Raw genomic sequence first — 11,357 nt, 5'->3', positions numbered from 1 at the left:
CATCCCTGGCACTCGTTACCGCCACAGGTCTAGTAATATAGATTTTATCCAGCTGAGCTGCGTATCCCTGCCGTACAAATGTGTGTTCGACGTTCCATGTCATACCCCCTGCTACATTTACCAAACCCACTCCTTTTATCAGTTCGCCCAACATTCCTGAACAAAACCCCATCCCTCTTGGTTCCACATCCCTACACCGAATCACACAATTCCAGTCTCCTCCCACCACTGCAACTGCCGGCAACGATCGTAAGTGATAAACCAATACATCCCGAACAAAGTTATTTTTAACCCCACTATCCCTCTCTGCCGGACCATAAACACACACCAAAGATACTCTCACCCTCCCCCACGACCCATCCACCCGAAATATCCTCCCCTCCCCTCCATCTTCCCAATGGTGAACAGTAAATAGGCTAGTCTCCCTTATTAAAATTGCAACATCCCCTTTCAAACGTGGCGAATGGTCTGCATAGACAACAAAGCTCTCAACCACCAACACACATCCAGGTTTATAATCATGTTCTTGTATGAACACCACATCCACTCCACATCGTACCACAATTTTCTGAAACCAGTTGCGCTTCCTTTCATTCCTTAAACCATTAACATTTATAGTGAGGCTCTTGAAACTGTAATTGGAGGTTTGCCTTTATGCACTGTGGAACCTCTATCCTCTTTCCTCTGGACATTCCCAAGGCCCTCAGCCGGACCTTTGTGGCCTCCTTTACCAGGACCTTTACCCCTGGGTCCACCAAGGCCCCACTCATCGACATTGGCCCAAACCTTCTTTCCTATACGTTGGGCCGGTGTAAGCACATCGTCTATGTCCGATGATGCAGCCGCCCTCTTCCGAGACACTATGGTCCTCCTCCTCACAACCTCTTGAAAGCCTGCATCGTGCACCTCCGCTTCTACAGTTTCATGCTGCAAGGCATTGTGTCCGTACTGGACCCCAATACATCCTCCACCACTTGCACGGTGGGCAGAGCAGACTCCAAAGCACCTACAAGGCCCTCTATGGATACTTTTCTCGGGGAACCCAGCAGGTCATGGATCATCGAGTCTATGGCACTCCTCATATCCCCTGTGTCCTCGAGTGGTACCTTACTCACAGGCACCTGTCATCCCTGTAGTTTCCTGCTCACCCGTCAGCATGGCGCATGCATCATCCTGTGGCAATGTTTCATCAACCTCCTCACTCCGCACCTTGTGACCTGATGTCCCCATCACAGATGCCCCTACAGGCGCCCCTTGACTCCCTGACGATTCCTGGTGTTGTTCTGGCTCCTGTGCGTCCCGACGACGAGGACAGTTCACTGCAATGTGGTCGTAGGCGCCACACAATCTACATGTCCATTGTTGCCCTGCGTAAGTTATGAGTACTTGCATCCTGAAATTTTCCAGTTGCACATAAGAAGGTATAGGGTGTCGTAGCATCATCTTTAGCGAGAAACTACCCTCAGGCATTCCTGCGTATGATCTGTCCTTCCATGTACCCATCGTTGCCAGGTGCACAGTTCCTTATTTCTCAAATACAGCTCGTAGATCCGCCTCGTCTGCTTCAAACGGCACGTTCCTAATTTTCATCCATGTGAAAAACCAAGATACATCATGTAGTCTCACCATTACCACTGGATTCACCGTCATGTTGACGTCTTGAAATCTTGTGACGATATCCTTGTAAACACTGGTGTTACGAAATTTTACAAAGATTCTGTAGGCCCAATTCAATGCTACTCCCTATAGCACTTCAGTCGCTATACCATACGTGTCCCTGATGATAGCCGGTAACAGTAGCTGTGCCGAATGGGGAAAAACAGCCCCACGAACGGCGTCAATGCCAATAGTATTCACCCGGCATCGTCCGTATGTCGCCATGTTGTGAAAACCAAAGTGACACAACCTGACGGTAGGGGCAGTACTGCCCTCATCCGCTATCCCCGAGAGTCAAGCAACGAATTGTCTGACACACACACATACACACACACACACACACACACACACACACACACACACACACACACACAGTTTAATATGTTTATTATGCACCCCATACCCATCCTGTGGGCGGTAGTCAAAAGATTACAGAGGTACATAATTGGTCCAGGGACTGGACTCCAAAGTTTTGATAGCTGAGCAAGTTACAGAGGTAATGAACTCACAATTTACAAAGGTAATGAACTCACAATTTACAAAGGTAATGAACTCACAATTTACAAAGGTAATGAACTCCAGGTAAGTCTGGTCACAATCATGACAAGTTACAAAGGTATTTACAGATTACAGAGGTACGTAATGGGTCCAGGGACTGGGCCCCCAAAGTTTTGATAGCTGAACTAGGTACAAAGGTAATGAGCTCACAAGTTACAAAGGTAATGAATTCTGTAGAATGGTTACTTATGTTTATACTTTGGCTACAATCATGAACAAATTATAGAGTAATGAGCAATTCACACTTCCACACCCGGTCACAACTGTAATGAGTTATTGGTGCAAATATTGATTGTTGAGTCACACACACCACACACACACACACACACACACACACACACACACACACACACACACACACACACAGGTGGACAAAGACGGGATGTTCCAGAGATGGGACACAGACACAAGAGGTCACAATTGGAAGTTGAAGACTCAGATGAATCAAAGGGATGTTAGGAAGTATTTCTTCAGTCATAGAGTAGTCAGGCCATGGAATAGCCTAGAAAGTGATGTGGTGGAGGCAGGAACCATACATAGTTTTAAGGCGAGGTATGATAGAGCTCATGGGGCAGGCAGACACACACACACACACACACACACACACACACACACACACACACACACACACACACACGCATATACTGTGTTTGCCATTAGCCACAATCTTCAACACATCCCTTGAAACTGGGCAACTACCTGAGGTATGGAAGACCGCAAATGTAGTTCCCATTTTTAAAAAAGGAGACAGAAAAGAGGCACTAAATTACAGACCAGTGTCACTGACCTGTATAGTATGCAAAGTCATGGAGAAGAATATCAGGAGGAGAGTGGTGGTGCACCTGGAACGGAACAAGATTATAAACGATAACCAGCATGGATTCATGGAAGGCAAATTCTGTGTCACAAACCTTCTGGAGTTACAGAAGTGCAACACGAGAGAGAGGGGTGGGTTGATTGCATTTTCTTGGACTGCAAGGCCTTCGACACAGTTCCTCACAAGCGACTAGTGCAGATACTAGAGGATCAGGCGCGTATAACAGGAAGGGCACTGCAATGGATCAGAGAATATCTGACAGGGAAGCAGCAACGAGTCATGGTACAGGATGAGGTATCACAGTGGGCACCTGTCACGAGCGGGGTCCCACAGGGGTCGGTCCTAGGACCAGTGCTATTTCTGGTATATGTGAATGACATGGTGGAAGGGATAGACTCAGAGGTGTCCCTGTTCACAGATGATGTGAAGTTAATGAGGGGAATTAAATCAAATGAGGACCAGGCAGGACTTCAAAGAGACCTGGAATTCAACCCTGCCAAATGCAAAGTCATGAAGATCGGAGAAGGGCAAAGAAGACTGCAGACAGTATAGACTAGGTGGCCAAGGACTGCAAACCTCGCTCAAGGAGAAAGATCTTGGGGTGACCATAACACCGAGCATGTCTCCGGAGGCACACATCACCCAGATAACTGCTGCAGCATACGGGCGCCTGGCAAACCTGAGAATAGCATTCCAATACCTTAGCAAGGAATCATTCAAGACATTGTACACTGTGTACATCAGGCTCATACTGGAGTATGCAGCATCAGTTTGGAACCCACACCTGGTAAAACACGTCAAGAAATTAGAGAAAGTGCAAAGGTTTGCAACAAAGCTAGTTCCGGAGCTCAGAGGTATGTCCTATGAAGAAAGGTTGAGGGAAATCGGACTGACGACATTGGAGGACAGGTGGACCAGGGGAGACACGATAACGACATACAAAATACTGCGTGGAATAGATAAGGTAGAGAGAGACAGGCTGTTCCAGAGAGGGGACACGGAAACAAGGGGTCACAATTGGAAGCTGAAGACTCAGACGAGTCATAGGGATGTTAGGAAGTATTTCTTCAGTCATAGAGTCGTCAGGAAGTGGAATAGCCTAACAAGTGATGTAGTGGAGGCAGGAACCATACATAGCTTTAAGACGAGGTATGACAAAGCTCTGGAAGCAGAGAGAGAGAGGACCTAGTAGCGATCAGTGAAGAGGCGGGGCCAGGAGCTGAGTCTCGACCCCTGCAACCACAGTTAGGTGAGCAATTAGGTAAGCACACACACACATACACACACACACACACACACACACACACACACACAGAGGCTGGGCCAGGAGCTATGACTCAACCCCTGCAACCACAACTAGGTGAGTACACACACACACACACACACCCCAAGATCTTTCTCCTTGAGTGAGGTTTGCAGTCTTTGGCCACCTAGCCTGTGGGTGTGTGTGTGTACTCACCTAGTGAGTACACACACACCCACAGGCTAGGTGGCCAAAGACTGCAAACCTCACTCAAGGAGAAAGATCTTGGGGTGAGTATACTACCGAGCACATCTCTGGAAGTGCACATCAACCAGGTAACTGCTGCAGCATATGGGCACCTGACAAACCTGAGAATAGCATTCTGATATCTCAGTAAGGAATCATTCAAGACTCTGTACACCGTGTATGTCAAACCCATACTGGGGTATGCAGCACCAATTTGGAACCCACGCCTGGTCAAGCACGTCAAGAAATTAAAGAAAACGCAAAAGTTTGCAACAAGGCTAGTTCCAGAGCTAAGGGGAATGTCCTACGAAGAAAGGTTAAGGGAAATCACCCTGACGACACTGGGGGACAGGAGGGTTAGGGGTGATATGATAACAACATACAAAATACTGCATGGAATAGATAAGGTGGACAGAGACAGGATGTTCCAGAGATGGAACACAGAAACAAGGGGGTCACAATTGGAAATTGAAGACTCAGATAGTCAAAGGGATGTTAGGAAGTATTTCTTCAGCCACAGAGTTGTTAAGAAGTGGAATAGTGTGTGTGTGTGTGTGTGTGTGTGTGTGTGTGTGTGTGTACTCACCTAGTTGAGGTTGCGGGGGTCGAGTCCGAGCTCCTGTGTGTGTGTGTGTGTGTGCATGTGTAAGATGTAATTGCAAAATGATGATATATCACAAACCTTTGTGAGCAGCACACAGATCAAAAACACGGACACCACTGCCCCACACCTTTGCCTAGCTCGAAAAGTGGTTGACGGACACTCACAGACACATATATAGCCCTAGGCCACCAATTGACTCGTTGGTCATTGCCTATACACTGACACTAACCAGAAATAGCCCTTCTGAGGTCGACAAAGCCATTCAAAGCCATACACACAGTAGCTACCTCGCACACATAGACACAGACACATGCACACACACATACACATGCATGTGCACCCTGGTCACCTCTGACCTCATGGTCTGGTCATTTACCTCTAAATTGATGCTAACCAGAAATACTAGTTAAATCAAGTTATTCAAAGGGAGAGGGGGTGGGGGCACCCTTTCTTTCTATTTTCTGATACCCCCACACACTTTATTTGTTAATTCCTTTCATTAATTAAACTAATTTTTTATTATTACATTTTGTTATAAAGGAAGTCCTTCATATGGGTAGCCCCTCTAGCAGGGGAGCCCGGGCCAGTTACCCCCTTTGCCCCTTATATATCCAGCCTCGGTACCAGTGATACAATAGAAGTGGAGTTCAGTGCTTCTGGTGGTGAGAGTGGTGGCCGTGAGAGATTCTTTGAAGGTGGTGGTGAGGGTCTCTTGATCTAAAGAATGTGATCTATGTCACCTGGGAGTGAAGTTATTCTCCCAGGTGGTCCATGACCCCCATGGGTTGAGCACTCCACCATGAGTAGTACTGATAGTGAGGGTGTAGTAGTGGCATCTAGTGATGGTAGTGGTGGTGTAGTAGTGGCATCTAGTGGTGGTAGTCAGAGTTAGTCAGGTTATCAGTGATGGTGTTATAGTGAAGGTCAGGACAGTGACCAACCTCAAGGGCACTAAAGGTCAGTTGAAATTCAGTGGTCGTATAGGAGAGACGTGTTGCTCCTCCTGCCACCCCGCCGGCTTTACCGCTTCCTCATTCTTTTAATACACCTAAATAACGTAAGTATTGTCTGGTGACGTATTTGCCAGTACAACAGCAGAGTTGAGCTGCAGCGCCTGGTCCCCGCCACCAGTTTGACCACCAAATTATTGTTTTAATAGACTTAATTTTCTTTGGGGTCTAATGTCTTAGAGGGGGGCGGGGGTTATTGACCTTAGTGGAGAGGCTTTGATGCGAGGAACTGGAGCTACTCCCCTTCCTCTGATCAAACAATAACTCTCACACTAGGCGTTACATAACTCATAATTGTGTATCCAGTTCTGGGCTATTTTTTCCATTATTGAAAAATAACTTAGTGAAGGTCTCTTGATCCAAGGAACTTGCGCCTTGTGATCCAGATATAGACTTCCATGTAAACAAATTATTAGTCATCAGGTTTATGTGAAAGAAATATTTATTAAAGAAAAAGATCGCTTTACTGTGTTCAACATTAATGCTTATATCAGGCAGTAATGTTACTAGTTTATATAACATGGTAATGTTTACCTATAAATGTGTATAATGTTCATGGTTATAATGTGAATGTTTTATTTCAGGTGTGGTAACTGAGGAGTGCTGTGCCTGGCTGTGTGTGCTGCAACATTGATCAACACAGCAACATTGACCAGTCTGAGGAGTGCTGTGACTGGCTGTGTCTGCTGCAACATTGATCAACACAGCAACATTGACCAGTCTGAGGGGTGGAGACAACCACACTAGTAAATGATCTGACCCATAACAGTTAGTGTTATATGGAGATGCAGCACTTGGAGACGTCGTTAGAGGTGGGCAGGGCCCACTTGTAAGGTATTCCCAGGTTATAAGTCCACTAAAGTTTGGTTACTGAAGCAGATAGTAATTATATTAGGTGGGAGGACGGTGGGGAGAGTATAGGAAACATTGTAAGAAGTTGATATCAAAAGTAAAGTAAAAGGACACAAGTGCAACTAATGTGACTTTTATTGTGGCAACGTTTCGCTCTCAGGAGCTTTATCAAGCCATTACAAACAATAGATTGACACAGAGGGTATATATAGGCTTAGTGAGGTGTAATACTAATGGTAGTAGTAGCAGTGATACAAGTTGTAGTAGTAGTAATACAATATGGTAGAACAATTAACTTGCACATGAGTAAAAGGATATAAAAGCTATTACTTGGATAGCATAAAAATAGAATAGACAAATATTTCTATTGGAGGCTGGATTAGAGGAAGCCTGTTTGTGTTCATCCTCTGTAATGTGCTTGTGTAGTATTAGCAGGAGAGACTATATGATGGCAGGTTTACTGTTTTCAGGAGGATTCTTGCTAAGACTTCAGAGATGGTGAAGCTGCCTTTATTTTGTTTAATTGTATTAGAAACGGCTATTAGTGAAGATTCAAGACACTTGCGTCTGCGGAAATTAGTTTATTTGGTCACTAATCTGGTGTCCCTGAATTTCATGAGATGATTGGTGGAATTTCGGTGTTGTACGCAGGCGTTGTTCAAGTTAATCGTTCAGGTTTCAAGGTTTCTTGCTGGTTCACCTACATAAATCTTGTCGAGCCTCCACAGGGTATAGTTTAAACCCCTGCGTTGACTGGTTCATGGTGCCTGGATTGTCCTGATTAGACCCTTTATTGAAGTACTGGAACAATGGCGACTAGTGTTAGCTTGTGTAAGTACTTTAGAAACGTTCAATGCAACCTGGTTGTTGAGACAGTGAGGAGGTGTGTTGTGCGTCGAGTTAATGATCTGAAGAGCTCTTTTCTTGCAGTCTTTGATGAAAAAGGAAGGAAAATGTAAATCAGTGAAGGTATGGTGAATGTATGTACATTCCTCGTCAAGAAGCTCAGGACTACAAATTCGGTATTATACTCTTAGGAAAAATCCGATTACTATGCCTCTTTTGTTAAGTTTAATATGTTTATTATGCATCCCATACCCATCCTGTGGGCGGTAGTCAAAAGATTACAGAGGTACGTAATGGGTCCAGGGACTGGGCCCCCAAAGTTTTGATAGCTGAACTAGGTACAAAGGTAATGAGCTCACAAGTTACAAAGGTAATGAATTCTGTAGAATGGTTACTTACGTTTATACTTTGGCTACAATCATGAACAAATTATAGAGTAATGAGCAATTCACACTTCCACACCCGGTCACAACTGTAATGAGTTATTGGTGCAAATATTGATTGTTGAGTCTCTCTCTCTCTCTCTCTCTCTCTCTCTCTCTCTCTCTCTCTCTCTCTCTCTCTCTCTCTCTCTCTCTCTCTCTCATCTCTCTCTCTCTCTCTCTCTCTCTCTCTCTCTCTCTCTCTCTCTCTCTCTCTCTCTCTCTCTCTCTCTCTCTCTCTCTCTCTCTCTCTCTCTCTCTCTCTCTCTCTCTCTCTCTCTCTCTCTCTCTCTCTCTCTCTCTCTCTCTCTCTCTCTCTCTCTCTCTCTCTCTCTCTCTCTCTCTCTCTCTCTCTCTCTCTCTCTCTCTCTCTCTCTCTCTCTCTCTCTCTCTCTCTCTCTCTCTCTCTCTCTCTCTCTCTCTCTCTCTCTCTCTCTCTCTCTCTCTCTCTCTCTCTCTCTCTCTCTCTCTCTCTCTCTCTCTCTCTCTCTCTCTCTCTCTGCCTCTCTCTCTCTCTCTCTCTCTCTCTCTCTCTCTCTCTCTCTCTCTCTCTCTCTCTCTCTCTCTCTCTCTCTCTCTTCTTTTCTCTCTCTCTCTCTCTCTCTCTCTCTCTCTCTCTCTCTCTCTCTCTCTCTCTCTCTCTCTCTCTCTCTCTCTCTCTCTCTCTCTCTCTCTCTCTCTCTCTCTCTCTCTCTCTCTCTCTCTCTCTCTCTCTCTCTCTCTCTCTCTCTCTCTCTCTCTCTCTCTCTCTCTCTCTCTCTCTCTCTCTCTCTCTCTCTCTCTCTCTCTCTCTCTCTCTCTCTCTCTCTCTCTCTCTCTCTCTCTCTCTCTCTCTCTCTCTCTCTCTCTCTCTCTCTCTCTCTCTCTCTCTCTCTCTCTCTCTCTCTCTCTCTCTCTCTCTCTCTCTCTCTCTCTCTCTCTCTCTCTCTCTCTCTCTCTCTCTCTCTCTCTCTCTCTCTCTCTCTCTCTCTCTCTCTCTCTCTCTCTCTCTCTCTCTCTCTCTCTCTCTCTCTCTCTCTCTCTCTCTCTCTCTCTCTCTCTCTCTCTCTCTCTCTCTTTCTTCCCCCCCTCCCCCCCACACACACACACACACACACACACACACACACACACACACACACACATATATATATATATTGCATTTTCTTGGACTGCAAGAAGGCGTTTGACACAGTTCCACACAAGAGATTGGTGCAAAAACTGGAGGACCAAGCAGGGATAACAGGGAAGGCACTACAATGGATCAGGGAATACTTGACAGGAAGACAGCAGCGAGTCATGGTAAGTGGCGAGGTGTCAGAGTGGGCACCTGTGACCAGCGGGGTCCCACAGGGGTCAGTCCTAGGACCAGTGCTGTTTCTGGTATTTGTGAACGACATGACGGAAGGAATAGACTCTGAGGTGTCCCTGTTTGCTGTTTGCAGATGACGTGAAGTTGATGAGAAGAATTCACTCGATCGAAGACCAGGCAGAACTACAAAGGGATCTGGACAGGCTGCAGACCTGGTCCAGCAATTGGCCTGTGGAGTTCAATCCCACCAAGTGCAAAGTCATGAAGATTGGGGAAGGGGCAAAGAAGACCGCAGACGGAGCTACAGTCTAGGGGCCAGAGACTACAAACCTCACTCAAGGAAAAAGATCTTGGGGTGAGTATAACACCAGGCACATCTCCTGAAGCGCACATCAACCAAATAACTGCTGCAGCATATGGGCGCCTAGCAAACCTCAGAACAGCATTCCGACATCTTAATAAGGAATCATTCAGGACCCTGTACACCGTGTACGTTAGGCCCATATTGGAGTATGCGGCACCAGTTTGGAACCCACACCTAGCCAAGCACGTAAAGAAACTAGAGAAAGTGCAAAGGTTTGCAACAAGACTAGTCCCAGAGCTGAGGTATGTCCTGAGGAGAGAGGTTAAGGAAATCAACCTGACGACACTGGAGGACAGGAGAGATAGGGGGACATGATAACGACATACAAAATACTGAGGGGAGGAATTGACAAGGTGGACAAAGACAGGATGTTCCAGAGATTGGACACAGTAACAAGGGGACACAGTTGGAAGCTGAAGACACAGATGAATCACAGGGATGTTAGGAAGTATTTCTTCAGCCACAGAGTAGTCAGTAAGTGGAATAGTTTGGGAAGTGATGTAGTGGAGGCAGGATCCATACATAGCTTTAAGCAGAGGTATGATAAAGCTCACGGCTCAGGGAGAGTGACCTAGTAGCGATCAGTGAAGAGGCGGGGGCCAGGAGCTCGGACTCGACCCCCGCAACCTCAACTAGGTGAGTACACACATACCTGGAGTTTACCTGGAGAGAGTTTCGGGGGTCAACGCCCCCGCGGCCCGGTCTGTGACCAGGCCTCCTGGTGGATCAGCGCCTGATCAACCAGGCTGTTGCTGCTGGCTGCACGCAAACCAACGTACGACCACGCCCGGCTGATCAGGAACTGACTTTAGGGTGCTTGTCCAGTGCCAGCTTGAAGACTGCCAGGGGTCTGTTGGTAATCCCCCTTATGTGCTGGGAGGCAGTTGAACAGTCTCAGGGCCCCTGACACTTATTGTATGGTCTCTTAACGTGCTAGTGACACCCCTGCTTTTCATTGGGGATGGTGCATCGTCTGCCAAGTCTTTGCTTTCGTAGTGAGTGATTCTCGTGTGCAAGTTCGGTACTAGTCCCTCTAGGATTTTCCAGGTGTATATAATCATGTATCTCTCCCTCCTGCGTTCCAGGGAATACAGGTTTAGAAACCAAGCGCCCCTCCCAGTAATTGAGGTGTTTTATCTCCGTTATGCGCGCCGTGAAAGTTCTCTGTACATTTTCTAGGTCGGCAATTTTACCTGCCTTGAAAGGTGCTGTTAGAGTGCAGCAATATTCCAGCCTAGATAGAACAAGTGACACACACACACACACACACACACACACACACACACACACACACACACACACACACACACACACACACACACACACACACACACACACACACACACACACACACACACACACACACGTCGGGGCCAGGAGCTGAGTCTCGACCCCTGCAACCACAACTAGGTGAGTACACACGCACACACGCGCACACGCACATGCAC

The 11,357-nt window shown here is 46.6% G+C and overlaps 1 protein-coding gene across 3 annotated transcripts in view; it reads left to right on the top strand.

The window, feature by feature from the left end:
* Positions 1 to 6,094: 6,094 nt before the first annotated feature.
* Positions 6,095 to 11,357, top strand: part of l(3)80Fg (dnaJ homolog subfamily C member 16 l(3)80Fg) — a 114,579-nt gene continuing 109,316 nt past the window's right edge. Inside the window, exons 1-2 of one of the 3 annotated variants that reach the window (XM_070103035.1) lie at positions 6,095 to 6,181; positions 6,719 to 6,946. The gene's annotated coding sequence lies outside the window, so the exon portion shown is untranslated. Of the gene's footprint in view, positions 6,182 to 6,718; positions 6,979 to 11,357 lie in introns of all 3 variants that reach the window. The other 2 variants (XM_070103033.1, XM_070103034.1) reach the window with 2 other exon arrangements.

The sequence above is a fragment of the Cherax quadricarinatus genome, chromosome 84 (genome assembly GCF_038502225.1).
Source record: "Cherax quadricarinatus isolate ZL_2023a chromosome 84, ASM3850222v1, whole genome shotgun sequence".
Lineage (NCBI taxonomy): Eukaryota > Metazoa > Arthropoda > Malacostraca > Decapoda > Parastacidae > Cherax > Cherax quadricarinatus.
The sequence above is the reverse complement of the archived record's forward strand: the minus strand, read 5'-3'. Positions and strand labels throughout refer to the sequence as shown.